Source organism: Lepidochelys kempii, chromosome 3 (assembly GCF_965140265.1).
Source record: "Lepidochelys kempii isolate rLepKem1 chromosome 3, rLepKem1.hap2, whole genome shotgun sequence".
Lineage (NCBI taxonomy): Eukaryota > Metazoa > Chordata > Testudines > Cheloniidae > Lepidochelys > Lepidochelys kempii.
Window position 1 is genome coordinate 55,695,757 of NC_133258.1, and position 22,091 is coordinate 55,717,847.

Here is a 22,091-nt window from a genome sequence, read left to right on the forward strand (position 1 = left end):
ATAGGGTGGGAAGAAAAATTGTGGGTTTTTCTTAATTGTGAATTTAGTACTCAAGAAAAGTGGGATAGTGACAGCCCTGGAAGTTCAGTCATTTAGGTCACAAGATAGTGTAACTGAACCCGCTGTAGGGAGTCATTGTGAAGTGTGGTGGTACACTGGTGCCTGGTAGCATGCTGAGTGTACCATGGGCAATTTTGCTACATCTCACAAGTTTATCTTGACCTTAGTGATTTTGGGGATGGTTTTTACTTCTCTCATGAAAATACAAAGAAAAGCTGCCAACTTGTGAATTTTCTCTTATTTGAAATGACTACCATCCCCCATTACTGTCAATAGGCTGAAGCCAGCAAAATGGCAACCATTACCCTACAATCTGTCAGGATGTGGGACTGAGCCTGTCCCTAATAACCAAAAGCATGTCCAAAGGCAAAACTGCTGCTACTTTCTGTCTTGAGATGCTAGCCAGGACACCATTAGGAGATAGGAACTGGGAGGTACAGCAGAGACCCTGTAAAAGGAGCATGAGGCAGATGTAGGGTTGCAGGAGTATGAGCAGCAGAAGGAATCTGAGGGGAAAAGTTACATGAGGGGCAGGAAGAGACTGAGAAAGGTGCAGAGGATAGTAATGGGTGTGAAAGAGGCATAGAATATCCATGGGCTAGCAGAGAGTAAGGGGCTCCCCTCTGAAAAGCCAGTGGGAAGGCTGCATTTTTCATGTGTATTTAAAATTGGATTTTGATCCTGGAAACCACACTGACATTTTGGGGAAAGCCACCTGCCCCCTAAAGCTTCAAAAACCAGAAGGCAAAACACCTCCCACCCACATGTATTTTTAGCAAATCTCATTATTTTAAAGCCAATCCCATAATGGGGGGTGGGCTGGGGGGAATCTGACTCATGATTTTTGTACATGTAGCATTGGCAATACTGCATGAGCTTGGCGGCAAGTCCTATGGGGGTGCCAAGCACTAGGTTCTAGCCTTTACTACAAGTAACAATGAGGATTCCTTTACAAGGGTTGCCAGAAATAGAAGGGCCTATACCCATAGGTGCACTACTTTAATGGTTACATCAAAAAGCAGATATACCCAACTGTTCCCAACCCAGCCTTTGGGGGCACTCCAGTCTAAAGGGGAAATAAATGGTGGTAAGGTCCCAGAATAACTCTTCAGCCCTGTCTTCTTGCCTGCAAGCCTTTGGCCTGCAACTTCTGCTGTGGCTACTGCTGATACCCTGCTGCTGGCAGGTGATGTCTCAGCCCAACTCTCCAGCCCTCCAGTCTGAGCTGTTAGGCCACCTGCTATCCAGACTTCCTTCTTCAACCAGCTCTCAGACTGCTATCTCTGGCTTTGCAGTTCTTGTTCTCATGCAACCTTTGCTTCCTTTCTAAGCCTAATTCCCTGTGACCTCAGACTGTACTTCCCTTTCCTGTACTCTGAGGAATATAGATCTTCTGGTAGCTAGATTTTGCATAGAGGATTTGCACAATGCCTGGTTTTGAGCCAGCAAGTTGATTACAAGAGGCACAACATTAGCAGAGTGTCAGTGTCTCCATACTGCTTTGTGATATACCTCCACTCTCCCCTGGAAGGACTAATTTGGTGACAGGATAGTTCAGTTTTAATGGTATATGCAGGCCTTCTCAACTCTTTAGCGTTTGCTAAAAAGGGTAGTCAGTTAGTTCCCCTCAATGGGTTTTTATCTGTCCAATATTTTATGTCCTGGAGGCTGTCACTTTGTGTACAGTGAAGCAATGTGTTTTAGAAAACATGTTCTCTCAGCTCTGTTACTGACATGCCATGTAACCTTGGGGAAAATCACTTCACCTTCCTATGTCTATTTCTCCCTGTTCCCTTATTTCCTTTGTCTGCCTGGCATATTTAGATTGTAAGTTCTTTGGGGCAGGAACTGTCTTTATCGTGTGTGTATAGTACCTAGCACAACAGGACCTTGATCTCTGTTGGGTCCTCTAGATGCTACTCTAATAAAAGGATGGTAGTGATAAACATGTTTTAAAACAATATTTAAAAATGACTGTCCACAAGTAGATGATAAAGACCTATCAGCTGGTCATGGATCACATGGGACTGATTTGGTGTACTCGGTGCAGAGTGGTGTTTAACAGTGTGTTTTCTAAAACTGCTCATAATCCCAATGTAACATAAGTCTCAGGAAATCATCGAGGTTTGTCCTATAACTGTGTCAATGTGTACCATTTACTCAAAGTTAGAAGGTGGTGCCTGAAAGCTTGTTAAGGAGTATTTGTGGCTCCTTAGACTAACCAATTTATTTGAGCATAAGCTTTCGTGAGCTACAGCTCACTTGATCGGATGCAAGTGAGCTGTAGCTCACGAAAGCTTATGCTCAAATAAATTGGTTAGTCTCTCAGGTGCCACAAGTACTCCTTTTTTCTTTTTGCAGATACAGACTAACACAGCTGCTACTCTGAAAGCTTATTTAATTTTAAATAAGTGCTGTAGATTTAATTTTAAAAATTTTCTCCTAACTTTTTTCAGATATTTTTCATCTACTCCTAATCACTTAAAAGGACAGTCAAGGTTGGTAGGGTCAAAATTTGACCTATTTTATTTTTCTTACATCTGTTTGTTTTGCACGATCTGCATAATTCCTTCTTATGTAATTTTTTTCTCCCCAGATAAATGTTTAGAGCCAAATTTTGCCCTCTTATGATATAAGAAGGAGAGAGAGGCATCTAAGAACATAGCCAATTATTTAATTAAAAATTAGCCATCAAAGGATACTGTCAACACCTGTAGTTCATATTCTAAACCTACTGTACAAAATGAAAATTTTTGGGAGGCAGGAGCAAAAATGATTCTTAAATTTTGTTGTCATTCCTGACAAACCAGTTTGAAAGTTTTTCACACAAGAGGATGCAAGCAGCACAGAATTATCATTGCATCCCAATTTAACATTGCTGCCCAGCATAATTCTGCTGAAATGTATCTGCCCCAGACCAGTAGTAATCTACTGAAAAAATTCAGTACCATGATTTATACTCCTAATTTGATTATTGAATTATGGGAACAAGATCTAAATGTAGGGTGAGATTCTGTGCTTTGCCTGTAAAAGGTACACCACAGAACTCCCAGCCCAGCGGGTATATGGGCTATAATGGCTTTAGGCCACCTTTGCAGCCTCCCAGTCCTGGGCTGCTCTAGAGGCTGGGAAGAGATTCAACATAACTTAGACAGGCTCCTAGGGCTAAGTTATGGCAGCCTCGTTCCTAGGCCTGCCCTATGGGTGACAGTACTGGTCACAATCTCAGCAGTTGTGTGTGCGGTGGCTCCATCCCTAACACACCCATCCCACCCCTGATGCATGTGGACCCTTGGAAGGAAGCTTGACACCTGTCTTCTGCAGTGCGTATGCCAGGGAAAAGTTTTCCTCTGAATGGGTACAAGGGATTTAAGGCCCCTTTATACCACTCTACCCCTTTTACTCAGTATAAAGGGGCAAGGACCAGGGTGAGGATCTCACCCATAAAATTAGCAGCTAAGGGTCAGGTAAACAGAGCTAAAGTGTACACATCTGCTGGAGCAGCACTGTTTTTGCATTATTTCATGTGCTCAAGCAGCCAAGGAAGATATGCATATACAAGAATATTCATATCTAAATACATAAAATATGCACATGAGCCATTTAGAAGCAGTTCCCTACAGCCATCAGCCTTAGGAGGCTGAGTGAGAACTAAAGCAGGAGAGCACCATGTCGGCTGAAAGAGGAACATGTGTCTGGGCTCCATGCCATTGACCACACAAAGTTATACTTCTGCAAAATCACAAGTTCCTTCTGCCCTATGGAACCTGCCTCATTTTATGTACACAGATAATTATTCACACACCTCTGTGTACACAGTGCAGACTATGTTCATCCTGAATATTAGGTAATATGTAAAAAATGCCATCCTTTAAAAAAAAAATTACATGCCATGGTATGATTTTCAAAGGTTCATAAAACACAGGCACTTAGGAAGGAACATTCAGTTACACACCCAAAATGGGAAATGACTGCTTAGGAAGGAGTACTGCAGAAAGGGAGCTGGGGGTTATAGTAGATCACAAGCTAAATATGAATCAACAGGGTAATACTGTTGCAAAAAAGGCAAACGTCATTCTGGGATGTATTGACAGGATTGCTGTAAGCAAGACAGGAGAAGTAATTCTGCTGTACTCTCCATTGATTAGGCCTTAACCGGAGTATTGTGTCCAGACCTTCAGGAAAGATGTGGACAAATAGAAGAAAATCTAGAGAAGAGCAACAAAAATGATTAAAGGTCTAGGAAACATGACCTATGAAGGAAGACTGAAAAAATTGGGTTTGTTTAGTCTGGAGAAGAGAGGATTCATGGAGCAGGTCCTCAAAGAATCAATCCTGAAGCACTTGCATGAGAGGAAAGTGATCAGGAACAGCCAGCATGGATTCACCAAGGGTAGGTCATGCCTGACTAATCTAATCGCCTTTTATGATGAGATTACTGGTTCTGTGGATGAAGGGAAAGCAGTGGATGTATTGTTTCTTGACTTTAGCAAAGCTTTTGACACAGTCTCCCACAGTATTCTTGTCAGCAAGTTAAGGAAGTATGGGCTGGATGAATGCACTATAAGGTGGGTAGAAAGCTGGCTAGATTGTCAGGCTCAACGGGTAGTGATCAATGGCTCCATATCTAGTTGGCAGCCGGTATCAAGTGGAGTGCCCCAAGGGTCGGTCCTGGGGCCGGTTTTGTTCAATATCTTCATAAATGATCTGGAGGATGGTGTGGATTGCGCACTCAGCAAATTTGTGGATGATACTAAACTGGGAGGAGTGGTAGATACGCTGGAGGGGAGGGATAGGATACAGAAGGACCTAGACAAATTGGAGGATTGGGCCAAAAGAAATCTGAGGTTCAATAAGGATAAGTGCAGGGTCCTGCACTTAGGATGGAAGAACCCAATGCACAGCTACAGACTAGGGACCGAATGGCTAGGCAGCAGTTCTGCGGAAAAGGACCTAGGGGTGACAGTGGACGAGAAGCTGGATATGAGTCAGCAGTGTGCCCTTGTTGCCAAAAAGGCCAATGGCATTTTGGGATGTATAAGTAGGGGCATAGCGAGCAGATCGAGGGACGTGATCGTCCCCCTCTATTCGACATTGGTGAGGCCCCACACTTCAAGAAGGATGTGGATAAATTGGAGAGAGTCCAGCGAAGGGCAACAAAAATGATTAGGGGTCTGGAACACATGAGTTATGAGGAGAGGCTGAGGGAGCTGGGATTGTTTAGCCTGCAGAAGAGAAGAATGAGGGGTGATTTGATAGCTGCTTTCAACTACCTGAAAGGGGGTTCCAAAGAGGATGGCTCTAGACTGTTCTCAATGGTAGCAGATGACAGAACGAGGAGTAATGGTCTCAAGTTGCAGTGGGGGAGGTTTAGATTGGATATTAGGAAAAACTTTTTCACTAAGAGGGTGGTGAAACACTGGAATGCGTTACCTAGGGAGGTGGTAGAATCTCCTTCCTTAGAGGTTTTTAAGGTCAGGCTTGACAAAGCCCTGGCTGGGATGATTTAACTGGGAATTGGTCCTGCTTTGAGCAGGGGGTTGGACTAGATGACCTTCTGGGGTCCCTTCCAACCCTGATATTCTATGATTCAGAGGGGTCATGATAATTTTCAAGTAAACAAAGTTGTTACAAGGAAGAGGGAGAAATTATTCTCTAACTTCTGAGAATAGGACAAGAAGCAATGGGCTTCAGTTGCAGCAAGGGCAATGTAGGTTGGACAGTAGGAAAAACTTCCTAACTGTCGGAGTGGTTAAGCACTGGAATAAATTGCCGAGGGAGGTTGTAGAATCTCCATCACTGGAGACTTTTAGGAGCAGGTTAGATAGACCAATGCCTATCAGGGTTGGTCTAGATAATACTTAGTTCTGCCATAAGTGTAGGGGACTGGACTAGAACACCTCTCGAGGTTCTTTCCAATCCTATGTTTATGAGCTCCTGACCAATTTTCAGGGGAAAGCATAAAGGCAGTTTTCATCAGTGAGGGCTTGTATATTTTAACTTTCGACTCCAGATATTTCTCTTTGATTAATTCTAAGAAAAGTCACAAGAATTATTTTATATTGAGAAGTTTCTTGCCCACCCACCCCCAAACAATCAATCTTCCCCCCCTAATTCAAAATGGTTTAACTGTTAGCTCAAAATTTTATTTAAAAAAATAAGTTCATCTTCTGGCAGTGATGAGGGCCAGACAATTTCAGCCTACTAGATGACTGTTCCATGGAGCTAATATGATGAGTGTGACAGCTGCACTCATGATAAATGTCAAAAGCACTTAAACTACTTTTTTGGCATAAGAGCTCAATTTCTGACTACCCTTTCATGTGGCTCCTATTGTTTTAGCTATGTGGGTGGGCTGGTTTTGCTGTTTGTCGTTTGATAGCGGTGTGCGTGTCTAAGTAAAAGCAGATAAGAAACAGAAAGAGGAGGCAGCCAGAAAGGCACTGGGAGCATGGCCTTGAGAAAGAACTTGGCAAGAGAACTCTTTGGCCAGAATGCTGGCTGGAAAGAGACTTGGAGCTGTGAGCAAAGAAACTGCCTCCTATTGTTTGATTCCTGGAGTGTTTGGGGAAGCAGGACTTTGTATGTGCTATGTATATAAACAGGGTTGCATCACAAACACCTGATTTCCCTCATCAATTTCTCTTCTTAATGGAAACAACCCACAAGATCCTGAATACTGGCTAACCATTCAGTCAAAAGGAAAACCATGCAATACCGTAATGTAATCAGAGTTGTCGCTTGGGTACAGCAAATCAGGGCAACGGGTCCGGGCCCTGCACTTTGGGGGCTCTGTGGGCTGGTGCAATTGGCCAGCACAGTCAGTCCAGAAGTGACGGATTCTTCACTTCTGCCCCAGGCCCTGCACCTCTGAGGAATGACCCTGAATGTAATAAAATATATAGCTGTGGTGCTGTTGCTCTAATGGATTTAGCCTTAATTATTTACCTCAAAGTCAGAAGGTGTAGATTATTTTCTGTAAACTGAGGTGAGAGAATTCACAGCTTACATGTGTGTTCCAAAAATAATGACCTATTCGAGTTTTTACATAATAACCAGAAATTAGTTCATTTGAATATAAATCTTGCTCCTGAGTCTGGATGCTAGATTTAGAGACATTGCTGTCCCAGTAATAATAAAACTTATTGCTGACATGTTTAGTGTGTATTCTATACTGGTAAATTACCAATTTGCTTGGAAGTGAGTTACAATTAATTTAGTAGATAGAGAAGCCTGTCTTCTCATTTAAATAACTATTGACCTAGTTCTGATTTGTTTTGTGCCTCTTTAGGAAACCTAATGGGAAAACTGTGCACTGTCAGAACTTGGGGATATATTTCTGAAAAAAATGTACTGACTGCATTTAAGTCAAGCTGAAATAGAAAGGTTAGTAACAAAAATAATCTGAAGCATGGAAAGACTTCCATATGAAGAGATTGGGATGGTTTAGTTTAGAGAGAAGATGAATAAGAGGATACATGACCCAGGTATACAAACTAATGAATGAGACTGGGGTTTCTTGCAGGTTCCTCTGAAGCATCTGGTCAGCAGTGGAGACCAAATATTGAACTAGATACTCTATTATGGCAACCTCTGCACAGCCAATTATTCTACCATTGTGGACTGTATAATGAGAACACAAGTGTTGATCTGAAATTTGCTTAAAAACCAGAATAAATGTATTCTCTGATTACCTCAGTAATATAATATCTTGCAATATAATTAAGTTTTTATATATATATTTGTTGGTTATAGTATAGACCCCGGTCAGGGCTCTATTGTGTTAGGTACTGAATAAACAGGATGAAAGACACCTATATATTGCACCCTTTATCCTAAAAGATCTGAAAGTGCTTTACAGACTTTCGTACATAAGAATTTAGCCTATTTTAAGCATTCACATAGAGTGTAGGATGGTGTATGAGAACTGCAAGGGGAAATGTATGTATTTTTCAATAATACAAAGCAGCTATCCTCCAGCTCTGATTGCATGAACAATATTTAATGTTACAAATTAAAGTTGGCATGACAATGCTAACACATTCCCAACCTACTAAAGGGAAACCTTCTTCCACCTACTGAAAAATCTGGGTAACCCAATAGGCTTTGCAATGTGCCCTGATGGTCAATAAATATGAGCTCTGTTTGATCAAGAGTGAAGTAAAATTCCAGATTTGGAGTACTTCTCTTAGAACTCCCTAAGCATGAGTCTCCACCGCCTTGCATTTTGTATAGTAATTTAAACTGGATCGAAGTGGTTGTAAAATGTTTTTATATCAGATTAGTAGAGTTTAATCCACCACTTTAAAGTCACTTTGCATTGGCATAAGTGTATAGTTATTTACCAGTGTATACAAGGCGATAGGCTGTGGAAAGCAGGCCCCAGCTCCTAGTTCCCAGACCTCAGTGGGACAATATGCCTGAGGCAAACAAGCAATATCCCCTTTGACTGCTAGAAAGAACTGCACCTGGTTACACCACTGCCTCTCAGCTGGCAGCACCCACTCTTCTGTTCACCTGTGCTTCCTCTTCACCATTCCTTTGGCTCCTCTTAGAGCTCCAGCCCCCTCTCCAAGTATAAGGATCTAGGTGAGTGGGGATACCAGGTGAATGTGCAAGAGTGTGGGTACTTGGATGAGTGTGGGTGTGCATACAGTGAGGGGCAAGCCGGCTGGATGAGTGCAGGTGTCTAGCAGAATGCAGGGGGAAGGAGGGGAATAAAACACTCTCCCTGGGTGTTAACAGGGTGGCATATTAACTCCCTGTATAGGAGTGTAGGCTGTCCTATGCAGTCGTCATAAATCCAGGTACTAGAACCCTGCATCAGAATTCAAAGTAATTACTGTTCAGTCATATTGTGCAGTGAGTCCAGTTAGCTCCCACAAGGATATAAATGGGGCAGGACTGGAGAAGGTCCTGGAAGAAAATCCTGAAAACAGCCTAAGGCTGAGGTTTGTTGTGCTAGTGTTTTTGAGTCACCTATAAAGCCAAACCCCAGGAAGGGGGTAAATTTGTAAAGTAACTCAGGTTCTGGGTGATCTGAGGGTCCTCTCTCAGGAGGCAGAAACAACAGGAAGGAAAGCTATCAGGGAAGGGACTGGAGCTGAAGTACATGATCCCAAGGCATGATGTAGAAACAACTACTGGGTTTGGGGACATAGAATGTACTGCTTCAAAAGCTTGTGCTGGGTTCAGGGCTGAATAAGATCAGAATCTCCGCTTTCATTTTAAAACAATGTTTCTAGGCTTTATGACGGCAAAGAAAAGCTTGCAAACGTGACCCAAGTGCAACTCAGGCTTGCTGTGATGCTTGAAAGAATAGCTCCACAAGGTATGAACCACCCAATTCTGCTTAACTCTGAAAGCTGCTGTCAGATCAGGAAGTGTGATCAGTGCCTCCATGTGGGGTTGGGCCATGGGATCCCCATGTAGATTGTGTCTAAATCCCCAGATTACCTTAATTTGGTGGGACCCTATAAATTTTGATTGTGACCTTTTGTGCCAAATCTATTTTTACTTTATCTCCTGCCCTTTCATGCAGTAGCCAAATGAATAAATTAGAATTATCCAGGAAGTACAAGGGTATCATGAGTCATAGTCAAGTTTACACAATAAATTATTCTACTGTGATCAGCTGTAATTTATGCTTATTATATTGACTCATGAGTCTTCTGTTTGAGGGAGAAGCATACAAACAAAGTAGGTAATTAGTGAAGCTACCTATCTGGAATAAAGCCATGCTTCATCTGGGAGACCTGCCCTTACAAACCCATAGGGTATGGGGATCAGGGAAGATACACTTTTGACAGATGGAAGAATTCATGGGTATTAAACATTCAAAGTATCAAAGGCTGCTTTCTGCCCATCTAATGCATACACTATTCCAAACTAATAACACTAACAGCTTTATACCTGGAGTTCCTCCATAGCTTGAAGGAATAGACATCTTATCCTTGAAATGCAGTGTGTTGCACTACTCCCCTGGCCAGCTGCCATCCTCATAAAACTCTTGCATGTCAGAAGTAAGGAAGTCATTGCAGATTACAGCTCTGCAGCTCAGACGAAGTGCAGACTCCTTGTACGGGTTCTCCACACTCTATTCATATGTACAGCAGAAATGTACCAGTCCTGCTATCTAGCCAACACCCATTCTGGTAGGGGGCTTGGTTTCTCCCTATATAAAAATACTATAAAAACTCCCCAGCTTCCTTAGTCAATATGAATGGAGATTTATAGAATGATTCTGAGTCTGCAACAATAGTTTAGACTAAATGTGAATAGACACACAAGTCAAAAGAATATATTTGAAATATCTCATATTTATAATTGATTAGTGTTAATGTGCTAAAATGCATCTTTTGTGAGAAAATCTCTTGTTTATATTTGAATAAAGATCAATGAATTGCTCAACCACCGGCTAAAATGAGAGTGGTGTAGATGTTCTCGTAAGGAAGTCTCCTCCAATCTTCTTTGCTCAAGGAAGGTTGCTGTGATGTAACACTTTGAATTGGAGAGTGTATAACATTGGGAAGAGAGAAGGATCTATTGAGAAATGCTTATGATTTCCTTTTTGTTTAACATTAAAAAAAATATTCCATCTAAATTAGAGCTGGGTGGGATTTTTGGAACTTTTTCTGACAAAAAAAATCCAGATTTGGATTAACTGAAATTTTGCAAATCTGTGATTTTGGTTAATTGTTTTGGTTGAAATGAGAACTTTTTTTTTCTGAAATATCTACATGAACAGTTTCAGTTTTCCAGACTAGATTCATAAGGGGATTTAGCAGTGGTCCTGCTGCCTCATCTCTTTATTCCTAATAGCCCTGTCACTCACCTGGTATGTCAGACACTCTAGAGCAGAGACTTAAACCCAGGTCTCCTCATGCCCAGGTGAGTGCCCTATCCACTAGACCATTGGCTATTCTAGGGTGGGTTACTCTCTCTCCTGTCGAAGCTGATCCACTTTGTATAAAATGTGTTGAAAATGATGTTAGGCTAAATTTTCACAAAGATGTGCCTAGGCTGGATCCCTAAAACTAGCAACGGATCACCTAACAGGAAATTGATGGCATTTCCACAAGAGTGAACATTTTCAACAAATGGTACCTCAGTGCATATAAAACTACTGTGCACTGGAATTTTCAAAGGGGCTGTCACAGGGTGGCTGGCCTCTTTAAGGGGAGATGGGCTGAGCTCCTCCTGGGATATAATTAGCTCACCTCTCCAGGTGGGGATGTCTGGTGGGTCATGTGACCCAATCAGGCCTAGTGGAGTTGGGGGGGGAGAGATGAGCAGAAGAAGAGTAAGGGGGAAATGGCACTCCAGAGGGGAGTGCCATCCGTCTTCCTTATTCAACATCATTCAATGATCTTCCAAAAGAGGAGTGCTGGAATAGGCATCTCTTTATGTGCTGACAACTGTGCCCTATGGACCCAAAAAAACCCAGAAACCCTGAAATAGTTGCTAAAAGAATAAATGAAGCACTAAGGAAAGATGTAGAATGGGAAAACATGGGGCTTTAAATTCTCAACTGACAAAACTAAGGGAATGATATTCACTAAAAACAAAATTTAACAAATAAATTGTATCCATATGGAAAGCAAATAAATATAGCTAAAAGCTTCACATTTTTAGGTGTGATATTTGATGAGCTCATTTGGCACTAATTGAGTATAGGTGCCAGGCTTTCAGTTTGGCATAAAAAACAAATCCAAAAAAGCTTGACTCAAGCCAAGCTCAGGTGTTGCGAATTGCATGTGGAGCCTTCATTCACAATGCTGTTTTGTGTACTGCAAATAGCTGTGGGTGAAATGCCTATTACTTTAAGAATGAAACTTCTAAACTTAACTTTTTGGGCGAAAGACATTAGAAACACTAGAAGATGGAAACACTAAGCCAATATATGAGACTGCTGGGAATTAAGTAGTCAATGAGTAGGGCAAAAACTCAAAATGCCTAAAGTGAGTAGGGTTAAAGCATGGACAAAGGATCTTAGGGAAAAGAAAAACTCAGGTTTAAATCTATAGTTTTGGGAAAATGTGGTGTAACTGGAAAATTATGCCTCCTGAGGTTGCTGTGGAATTGCATAATGAAATTAAAAGAGAAAAAGGAGGGTTAAATGTGCAAGATATAGCAAATCAATACATTTGTGATAAATGCCAAATGAATACCAGTGGCTCCAAAGATGTGTAAACTAGAAGAGTGGGAACAGCATTTCGTGTTCCTTCGCTTTGATTCCATCAAATTTTGTACTGTTTTGATGACTGAACTGGCAGGAATAATGATGGCATTAAATTGGCTCATAATGTGTGCCCAGCTGCCATGGTCATCCTGTCTGATACCCAATCAGGACTACTGGTGGTCAGAAATGGCACTTCAGATAGTAATATTTCATTAGTATGTAATTTCTGCTGTTAACAACAGAATTGACACAACTGGGTGTAATCATAGTAACAGCTTGGATCCTAGAGCGTGTAGAGTTAGTGGACAATGAGCTGAAAGACAAAGTGGCAAAAAATGCTGTCAGACATGACCAAGTTGATTTAGAGATCCATTTCAATAAACTGGAGTTCAAAAAAAAATTAAAAATGAGTTGAGAGAGAAATTGAAGGAAATATGGACAAAAGAAACTAGGGGAGGGGAAATATTTGGCATATTTCACAGCAGAGTAAAAAATGCTGATATACTCCAAAGCTCTGAGAGAGAGTGAGTGAAGTGCCTCTATTTAGACTTTCAGCTGGCTATTGTGGCTTAAATAGTAGTTTGTTTCTAAGAAGCAAACATAAAAATTGATATGGGATGTGCAAGGTCCAGAAAACAGTTGATCATCTCCTTTGGGAGTGCAAAGAGTAAACTATTAAAAGGGGATATTTATATGAAAAACTTATTTGCCTTAAAGTATCAATTTTCACTGCAAATCCAAGTAAGCGCATCATAAAATAAGCAATATTGCAGTGCTTTCAAAATACTGGGAAAGGTGAAAAACGTTAATTCTTCAATTATCTATGGTGTCCAGTGCTTGGCAGTCATAGACTCAGGGCGACCAGACAGTAAGTATGAAAAATCAGGACAGGGTGGAAGGTAATAGGTGCCTATATACCAAAAGCCCCAAATATTGGGACTGTCCCTATAAAATCGGGACATCTAGTCTGCTTTGCCATAAAACACAAAAAGAAGAGTAAGAAGCCTTGTGAGTCTCTGCTGGATAGAGAGCAGAAAGATAGACCCTCAAGGAGAAGGGGGTGGACCCAGCCACACACTGGAGTGAAGATTCTTTGTTTTAAATTTTGGCAAATACATCGCAAACCCTCTGCAACCACTCGGCTATCATAGGAATGATTGGTTAGGTATTTGAAGGCTGCTAGACTATTAAATGGCAGCAGCAAATGGGAGCTCTAGCAGAACATGGGTGGAGAGGAGCTGTCAAAGAACACCACCCTGAAAAACATAGGCAGAATACACACAGGGTGAGATTATTGAAGGCATTTAAGGGCCTAACTCCCATTGATTCAACCGTCTGCAGAGCCTAGAACAATAGTCAGTAGCCACGTTAATGCTAGTGAGCTGAATTTTGTTCCCTGACAGACTATAAAAATCCATTTTTGTATAGAATTAAACTAGCTAATTACTTTAGATGGGATTTTTTATAAGTAATATATATAAACTTATTCTTCAGGGCATAAGCTAATGAAAGAGGTAGGAAGAAATTCCCTCCATAGCCAGTTGTAAAAAGGTATTCAGGGATTTTTTTAATCTATTTAAAGTTTAAAGCAACACTAAGAGTTTGAAGACCCGTACTATAGTGATAATCATAAATGTCAAGAGGCATGCTTGTGGCCCATTGGTAGGATGTAGATTTGATAATTTAATTGTAGGATCAGGCAGTAGGAAGAGATGGGCTGCAAGGGTGAAAGACCTTAAGCAAACAAAAATATTAATCTGTGGAACTGAGAACACAGAAAGCTGCCACCACAGTTCATTGCTTTTCCATAAGTATCCTCATTTTTATAGTCATTCGCTCTTTAAAGTGCAGTTCTCATTGATTGTATCCATCTAGGCCACAATTTCAAGGTGTACTGGTTTCTGACTTGAATGGTCAGATGTGGTTAATAATGGTTCATAATATTTACTGTGGTAGCTATTAAAAAGAGTCTAAATACTCTGAGTAACAGCCATGTTAGCCTGTATTCGCAAAAAGAAAAGGCGTACTTGTGGCACCTTAGAGACTAACCAATTTATTTGAGCATAAGCTTTCGTGAGCTACAGATGAAGCTCACTGATGAAGTGAGCTGTAGCTCACGAAAGCTTATGCTCAAATAAATTGGTTAGTCTCTAAGGTGCCACAAGTACGCCTTTTCTTTTTTCTAAATACTCTGTGGTTTCTATGGAAAATATCTTATTTGTTGGATTTCTACAGAAACCACACATTTCTTCTTCCATCAGAGCCATGGAAGATCTTCCATGAAAAGTACAGACCTTCTTTTCATAGATGTTTACATCGTATTTTTAAAAGAAACCAAAAACATAATTTTAAAGTGAAATGCCTCTACTTTTTCAAATGATCATCTCTAATGGACAACTTATCCGTTACTTCCTTCCATTTTCCCTCATTCATCTCCCCACCCTCCACAAATTTTTAAATAAAATTTTCCTGTTGCGGAGAAGTACACATGAGAAATTTCAGGAAGACTGAGTTTACATAAAATCAGGGGTAGCAAAGTCAAAATCAGCTTTACAAACTGAACACAACCAAAATTTTGGAGGAATTACTATCTATTAAAAAATTTTCCTATATAAAACTTTCAAAAATAAAACAGAACAATCCTTGTTATGTTCTAGAGCATACCAGATTTTTATACTGAGTAATAAATGACCATAGGCAGAAACAGATGTCAATGACTAAGATCAGCTTTTAAAAACTATATAAAATTATTCATTCATTGTAACTGTCCAGAATTTTGATATAAGAAATCTATTAGGAATTTGCAGTGATTTAATTTGCACTCTTTAATCTCAGTCAAAATGTCAAAGATAGTGCTCTGCATTTTATATTATTTTGAGGATTTGATTACTGGCTTATTCATAATTGTATCACCCATCTGGAAATAAATTCATTTGACATTTAGCTTCAGTTTGTTTGCTTATAAACTGTGGGTAGACTCTTTCTGGTAGTTATGTTCCAGCCTGGGGGACAATGCTTTGATCTTTTAAGCCCTGCCTATGCTGTGCCAAGAACTAGATTTGAATTGATTTAAGACATGGAAGGGCAGAACACAAATTCCAGGGTAGAACAGAAATTCTAAACGTGGTTTGGAACTATCTATGTTGGCTACCTAACCATGTTCAAAACAAGTTAACCTGAGCTGCTTTAACACCTTGTTTTAAACTTGTTCAGCAGACTGAAATTGAATCCCAATGTGGACTGGGCCTAAAGCCCCATTGAAACTACAGATACACACCAGTGGGATGTGGCTACTACACAGTTCCATTTTGAGGTGTACCTTTACATGGTTCCAAAACATAGTTAAGGTCTCTTCTACAGTACAAAACATTAATATGTGGTAACTGGGTCTGGGTCAGCCATAGGACCCCCCCCCCATCACAACTGTATTTATAATGTAGATTGTACCTAAATTATTAAAGAAACTTCTCTAATTGATTACAGCTAAAATAATTTGTATTGATTTCACTATACAGTACAATATTACCAAAGCACCTCTGTTTTGTATGCAATAAGAAACGATAAAAAACACGTTTATTTTATTTCCCTTTTATACTTCCTCTTTCTATTGGTACTAGTTTATAGGAGCTAGAATGAGTATTCTGACAAAGGGGAATTTCTTTACTGGTTTTCTTAAAAATATTATTTAAAATATTATTTGGCAGTGTTGTATCCTTGGGGGCAGCAGTTTTAGGAAGAAACCATTTGAGATACAGAGCTGTGAGCCATGAAAGCAGCCATTTATTTTCACACACTGAACTAACCAAACTAGCCAAAACTGGCTGGGCTATCCCCTAATAATCTAACTCAGTTGCCATAGCAACAAGGTTCTATTACCATGACAACCAAATACACAACATATTCCTTTCCCCCCCCCTAATAAGAACACTCCCTAAATAAAACAAACACTAAACTAGAGAAGGAGGGTAGATTGCCTTCATTCCTGGCTAAACCGGGGATTATTTTGCCCCATAACCGGGGGTTTGCCCTAGCTAAAGATCCAGCCATTGAGGAGGTCTTACTGTCTCTAGGTGGATTACGGTGAACTTCTGGTGGTGTTGCACACAAAAGTACCTTGGGCTCAGGCCTGACAATGGGCTCAGGGCTCATAGTGTGAATGGGTGAGGAAGTGGTATCTTAGCCGCCGGCAGTAATGGAAGAGAAGAGTCACGAACAGGTGATGCTTGATTCGGTGTCTCGCCAGAAGAGGTGAAGTCAGACATCTCAACTGCAAATGTGTCCTGAGGACTGGCATGACCCGACGACAACTGATCTACATGTCGCTGCCAAGTGAGATTCTCTGCAGTCCATACTGTGTAGGAAACAGGTCTTATCTGAGCAATGATCGTGGCAGGGACCCATTTAGCTCCAGAAGTAGAATTCCGAGCCAAACTGGCTGTCCCGAACTAAAGGTTCGGTCTTTTGCTCTGGGTGCACGTCTGATGACTTGATATTGCTGCTGACATTGCACAATTTGTCTGGGTTCTGAAGGTTTCAGCAGATCAAAGCAAGTGTGCAGCTGTCATCCCCTCATTAGAAAGGCTGGGGATGCCTTGGTCATAGCATGAGGTGTGTTTCTGTAGGAAAGTAAGAAGGTGTCCAGATTCTTTTGAATGGAGTGTTGTCCCCTTGCTGATTTCAAAGCTTGTTCCATTATCTGCACAAATCTTTCAGCTAATCCATTGGTGGATGGATGATATGGTGCTGAAGTGATGTGGTGTATCCCATTTGCCTTCATAAAATTTTCAAACTCCTGAGAGACTAACTGCTGTCTGTTGTCACTCACAAGTTGTTCTAGCAGACCAAAAAGACTAAAGAGTCCTTGTAGTTTTTGGATAGTACTCTCTGCAGTAATGGACTGCATTATAGAGACTTCTGGCCATTTAGAATGAACATCTACCACTACCAAGAACATGCTTCCTTCGAGGGGGCCAGCTAAGTCAACATGAATACGTTGCCACGGGTTTTCAAGCCAGTCGCATGGGTGTAGGGGGACACACTGGGGTGCATTCCTGACACCCTGACATGACATATAAGCTCTTGCCTTCTCTTCAATAGCACTGTCCAATCCAGGCCACCAAAAATAGCTTTGTGCAATTTCCTTCATGCACACTATTCCAGAGTGACCAGAATGTAGCTGTTCTAACATCTGTGATCTCAGTGGTGGTGGGATAATGACATATCTCCCCCACAACAAACAACCCAATTGGATCAATAACTCCGTCCTCCTGGGCATGTAGGTAACAAGGTTGGGTGAGACCATAGAGGTTTGTCGAGATGTTCCATGCATCACCAGGTCCATAACTTGGGACAATACTGGGTCAAGGCGAGTTGCCTTCTTTATCTGAGTAGCAGTGATGGGTGTATTCTCTACATGTTCAAAGTAGAAGATTTTCCTTTTGGGCAGTATCTTGATGTTTGACTGGCAAAGGCAACCTTGAGAGACCATCCACGTTGCCGTGCAGAGTGGATTTCCAATATTTTATTTCATATGTATGCGCTGAAAGTAACCCTGCCCAACGTTGCATACGACTAGCAGCTAATGGGGGAATGCCTGTGTAGGGTCCAAAAATTGATGTCAGAGGTCGATGGTCTGTAAGAAGAATAAAACTTCCGCCCAAACAGATACTGATGAACCTTCCAAATTCCAAAACCAATTCCCAATGCCTCACGTTCAATTTGGGCATAGTTAGTTTCTGCTTTGCCTAGAGTGCATGAAGCAAAAGCAATAGGTCTCTCTTCTCACAAAGGCATAATGTGTGACACTCCATAAGGGGAGGCATCGCAGGCTGATTGTAGGGGTAAGGATGGATCAAAGTGTGTTAGAACTTCAGAATTTAACAATGCATCCTTAGCTTTGTTAAATGGAACATTACAGGCTTCAGTCCATTTCCAGGTCTTGTTCTGCCCAAGGAGTTTGTGAAGTTGTTTTAGCAGTTTGGCTAACTGAGATGAACTTTCCATAATAGTTCAATAGTCCTAGAAGCAAGCGCAGCTGGCTAACATTTTGAGGCGAGGGAGCCTACACAATAGCCTTAACTTTTGCAGGGGCCTTATGAACGCAGCATCAATGATGTGTCCAAAATATTCAACGAAGAGCTGGAAGCATTCACACTTGTCTTTGTGGACTCGTAGGCCATACTCTTCCAGTCTTTATAGGGTAGCCTCTAAATTCTTTAAGTGATCCTCTTCATTCCTTCCAATGACCAGGATGTTATCCAGATAGCACTGAACTCCTGGCAAGCCACAGAAGATCTAGTCCATAGCCCTCTGGAACAGGGCGGGAGCAGATGTTAGTCTGAAGGGTAGGCAACAGTATCGATAAAGCCCCTTATGAGTCACAATAGTCTACAGTTTTTGGGACTTTTCATCAACGTGCATCTGCAAATACCCTTGACTCAGATCAATTTTACTAAACTTTTGTCCCCCAGCCAAGCCCACGAAGAGGTAATCGATGCAGGGAAGTGGGTATTGCTCTGCACACAACACCGGGTTGACAGTGACTTTAAAATCACCGCAAATCCGGAGGGAGCCATCTTTCTTCACTTTTGGAATGATAGGAGTGGCTCATGGGCTATGGGTAACTGGTATTAGGACTCCATTGGTGACCAGGCACTCCAGGTCTGCTTCAACTTTCAGCCTGATGGCATATGGCACAGTTCGGGCTTTCAGATATTTTGGTTGACTGTCAGGTTTAATGTTCAATGTCACAGTGATTCCCTTCATACTTCCCAGATCCTCTCCAAAAACAGCAGCATGTTTCCTTAATATAGTGGTCAGACCAGTTTCTCTAGTCATTTGGTGCACTTCTGCCCAGTTCAGCTGAAGCTTCCCAAGCCAAGACCTACCCATTAAGGCTGGATAATTACCTCCCACCAAAAACAGTGGCAATTTAGCAGCCTGCCCATTGAGCTCCACCTTAACATCAATAGTGCCCAACATGGGCACAGGTTCTCCTTTGTATGTCTTCAGAACAGTTTTTGTTGCCTTAAGCGGAAGATGCTGTAGCTTTTCTTTATACACAGTCTCGGAGACAAGCGAGACGGCTGTACCAGTGTCCCGTTCCATGCATATCTGTTTGCCATCCAAAAACAGGTTTACCCAGTATTCATGTAAGCCCACTGCAAAAGACAAAATGTGCAGTGGCACTTCTTGCGATGAGGCGTCACCGTGGTCATCCTGGGTCTGCTCTAGGGTACACAGGCTTCCCTTTTTGGTTGGCCAGACCACAGGCCTCTTTTTCTTTTGTTTACAGACACACTCAATATGTTGTTGACACACCAGGTCCTTACACCAGCATTCCGATGCCTGGTGACCCGGCTTACCACAGCGGTAACATTCCTGACTCCGCACAGTTTTGTGGCTAGGTTCTTGTGACATTTTATGCACCCTAGGGGATGCACCGATGTATTGCACCTCCTTTGTAGCCAGTTCCATGGAGACCACAATATCAACAGCCTTTTATAAGGTAAGCTGAGCCTCTGTCAATAGGCGCTTCCATATAGCTTCACTGTACAGGCCACACACTAACCTGTCACGCCGGGCATCATTTAACATCTCCTTAAATTCAGTGTTCTGCTAGCCTTTTTAAAGTTGCTACAAATTGTACAACTGTTTCATTTTCTTTTTGGTCTCTTTTGTGGAACCTATATCTTTCAGCAATTACCAGTGATTTTGGGGAAAAATGGGACCCCAGGATTTCCACAATGTCACTGTAAGATTTGGTCTCAGGCTTAACAGGGAGTAGTAAGCTGCGTAGCAGGGAGTAGGTTTTAGCCCCCACAACACTTAAGAATATTGGCACCTTCTTCTTTTCTGTAATCTCATTTGCAATAACAAAAAGCTCAAAATGCTCAGTATACATATGCCATTGCACTATAGTCTCCTCAAAAGGTTCCAGTGGCCCTGTAAGTGTAGCCATGGTTTTAGTTTCAGGTTGCACAGTCAGTGCCAATAAGCCAGCACAGTCAGTGCAAACAAGCCAGTTCTCACCCCCTTCCAACAGCTAAAAGATTTTGGTAGGTTTTTTTTTTTTTACCTTGACTTCTTCCTTCTGTTGCTGGGGCAGCACAGGGATCCCATCCTCATCGCCACTTTGTTGTATCCTTTGGGGGTAGCAGCTGTAGGAAGAAATCACTTGAGACACAGAGCTGTGAGCTATGAAAGCAGCCATTTATTTTCACACACTGAACTAACCAAACCAGCCAAAACTGGCTGGGTTATCCCCTAATAATCTAACTCAGTTGCCATAGCACCGACAAGGTGCTATTACCACGACAACCAAAAACACAACAGGCAGTTTATAAACATTAATAAACTTACTATAATGAGTTAAAAGAAAAGGAGTACTTGTGGCACTTTAGAGACTAACCAATTTATTTGAGCATAAGCTTTCGTGAGCTACAGCTCACTTCATCGGATGCATACTGTGGAAAATACAGAAGATGTTTTTATATACACAGACCATGAAAAAATGGGTGTTTATCACTACAGCAGGAGAGTGGGGTGGGGGGAGAGAAAACCTTTTGTAGTGATAAACACCCATTTTTTCATGGTCTGTGTATATAAAAACATCTTCTGTATTTTCCACAGTATGCATCCAATGAAGTGAGCTGTAGCTCACGAAAGCTTATGCTCAAATAAATTGGTTGGTCTCTAAGGTGCTACACGTACTCCTTTTCTTTGTGCAAATACAGACTAACATGGCTGCTACTCTGAAACCTGTAATGAGTTAATACACCCATTGTCCAGTAGTATTTCCAGAATATTGTAATAAACTGTGACTACTTAGAACTTCTCTGTCACTGTGCTGGTCATTGTGGCTACTCAAACTTTACAGAGATGGTGGTCATACTGTAAAACTCAACTACTCGGTACTCCAAAACCACTGGCTCCTAACATTTGAACTAAAGGGGAAATTCCTTTAGGTAGTAGTAGTAGTTTTCCTATGATGAAGAACTGAACACTTTGGATTCATCCAGTGGAGCAGTAGTACACAGACACTCTAGCCTGTCCATTAGAATATAAAGGGCTAGAGAAAAGTACTTGTATAAATTAAAATAACACCAAAAAGGCAAGGAGGGTGGTACAGTAACTTTGGTCACTTATATAGATTTTTATGTAACCATTTAACATCTTCAGTCATAAATAAAGCAAACAAATACTAAAGAATTCATCATGATGATATATTATATGACAGACAACCTCTAAGGTGGGAAAAATCACCTAAAGAAACACAGTTAGTAAAACATGAACAAACTTAAAAAAAACTGAGAAAAATGTCTTTACCATTGTAAAATGTGTATTTTTCCTTAATCTCATTTTTCTAGTGCTTTTTAACAAAACCTATTTTTATAAAAAGAAAGCAACAGTGGTATGAAACTGAAGTGAGCTCTAGGCTTATGGGACACCACAAAGTGTATGGTATGTCACTTCTCTGTGCTTCAGTTTTGTTCAGTCTGTGCAGGAACCTCAGAGGGGTGGGTACCGCTGTTTCAGTTCATAAAATACATAAATTCATACTTCTATGGAAAGGATTTTCACAAGGAAACACATTTTATGGGTAGCTTTATTCTATTTTGCATGAAGCATGGTATTTTGTTACTTTGTGGAAAAAAGGAAGGAAGGAAGTTTATATCCTGAGTTTCCTATAATTCAAAGGTTAAGATTTTTTTAAATGGCCTCTAAAGTCACACATGCATCCTATTATGGTGCATGTGCACATGTTTACACACTTTATAAGGTGTGTGATGGAGTGTATGAGCCCCATACTGGTTTAAAGAACAGGTTTGGGCCCAGAAGGCCCTGCTTA

General features: G+C 41.2%; 1 long non-coding RNA gene across 1 annotated transcript in view; it reads right to left on the bottom strand.

Moving 5' to 3' along the window:
• LOC140908692 (uncharacterized) overlaps positions 1–20,434 on the bottom strand; it is a 62,951-nt gene extending 42,517 nt beyond the window's left edge. Inside the window, exon 1 of the long non-coding RNA XR_012157957.1 lies at positions 20,319–20,434. This is a non-coding gene — a long non-coding RNA (uncharacterized lncRNA). The remainder of the gene's footprint in view (positions 1–20,318) is intronic.
• Positions 20,435–22,091: the final 1,657 nt, after the last annotated feature.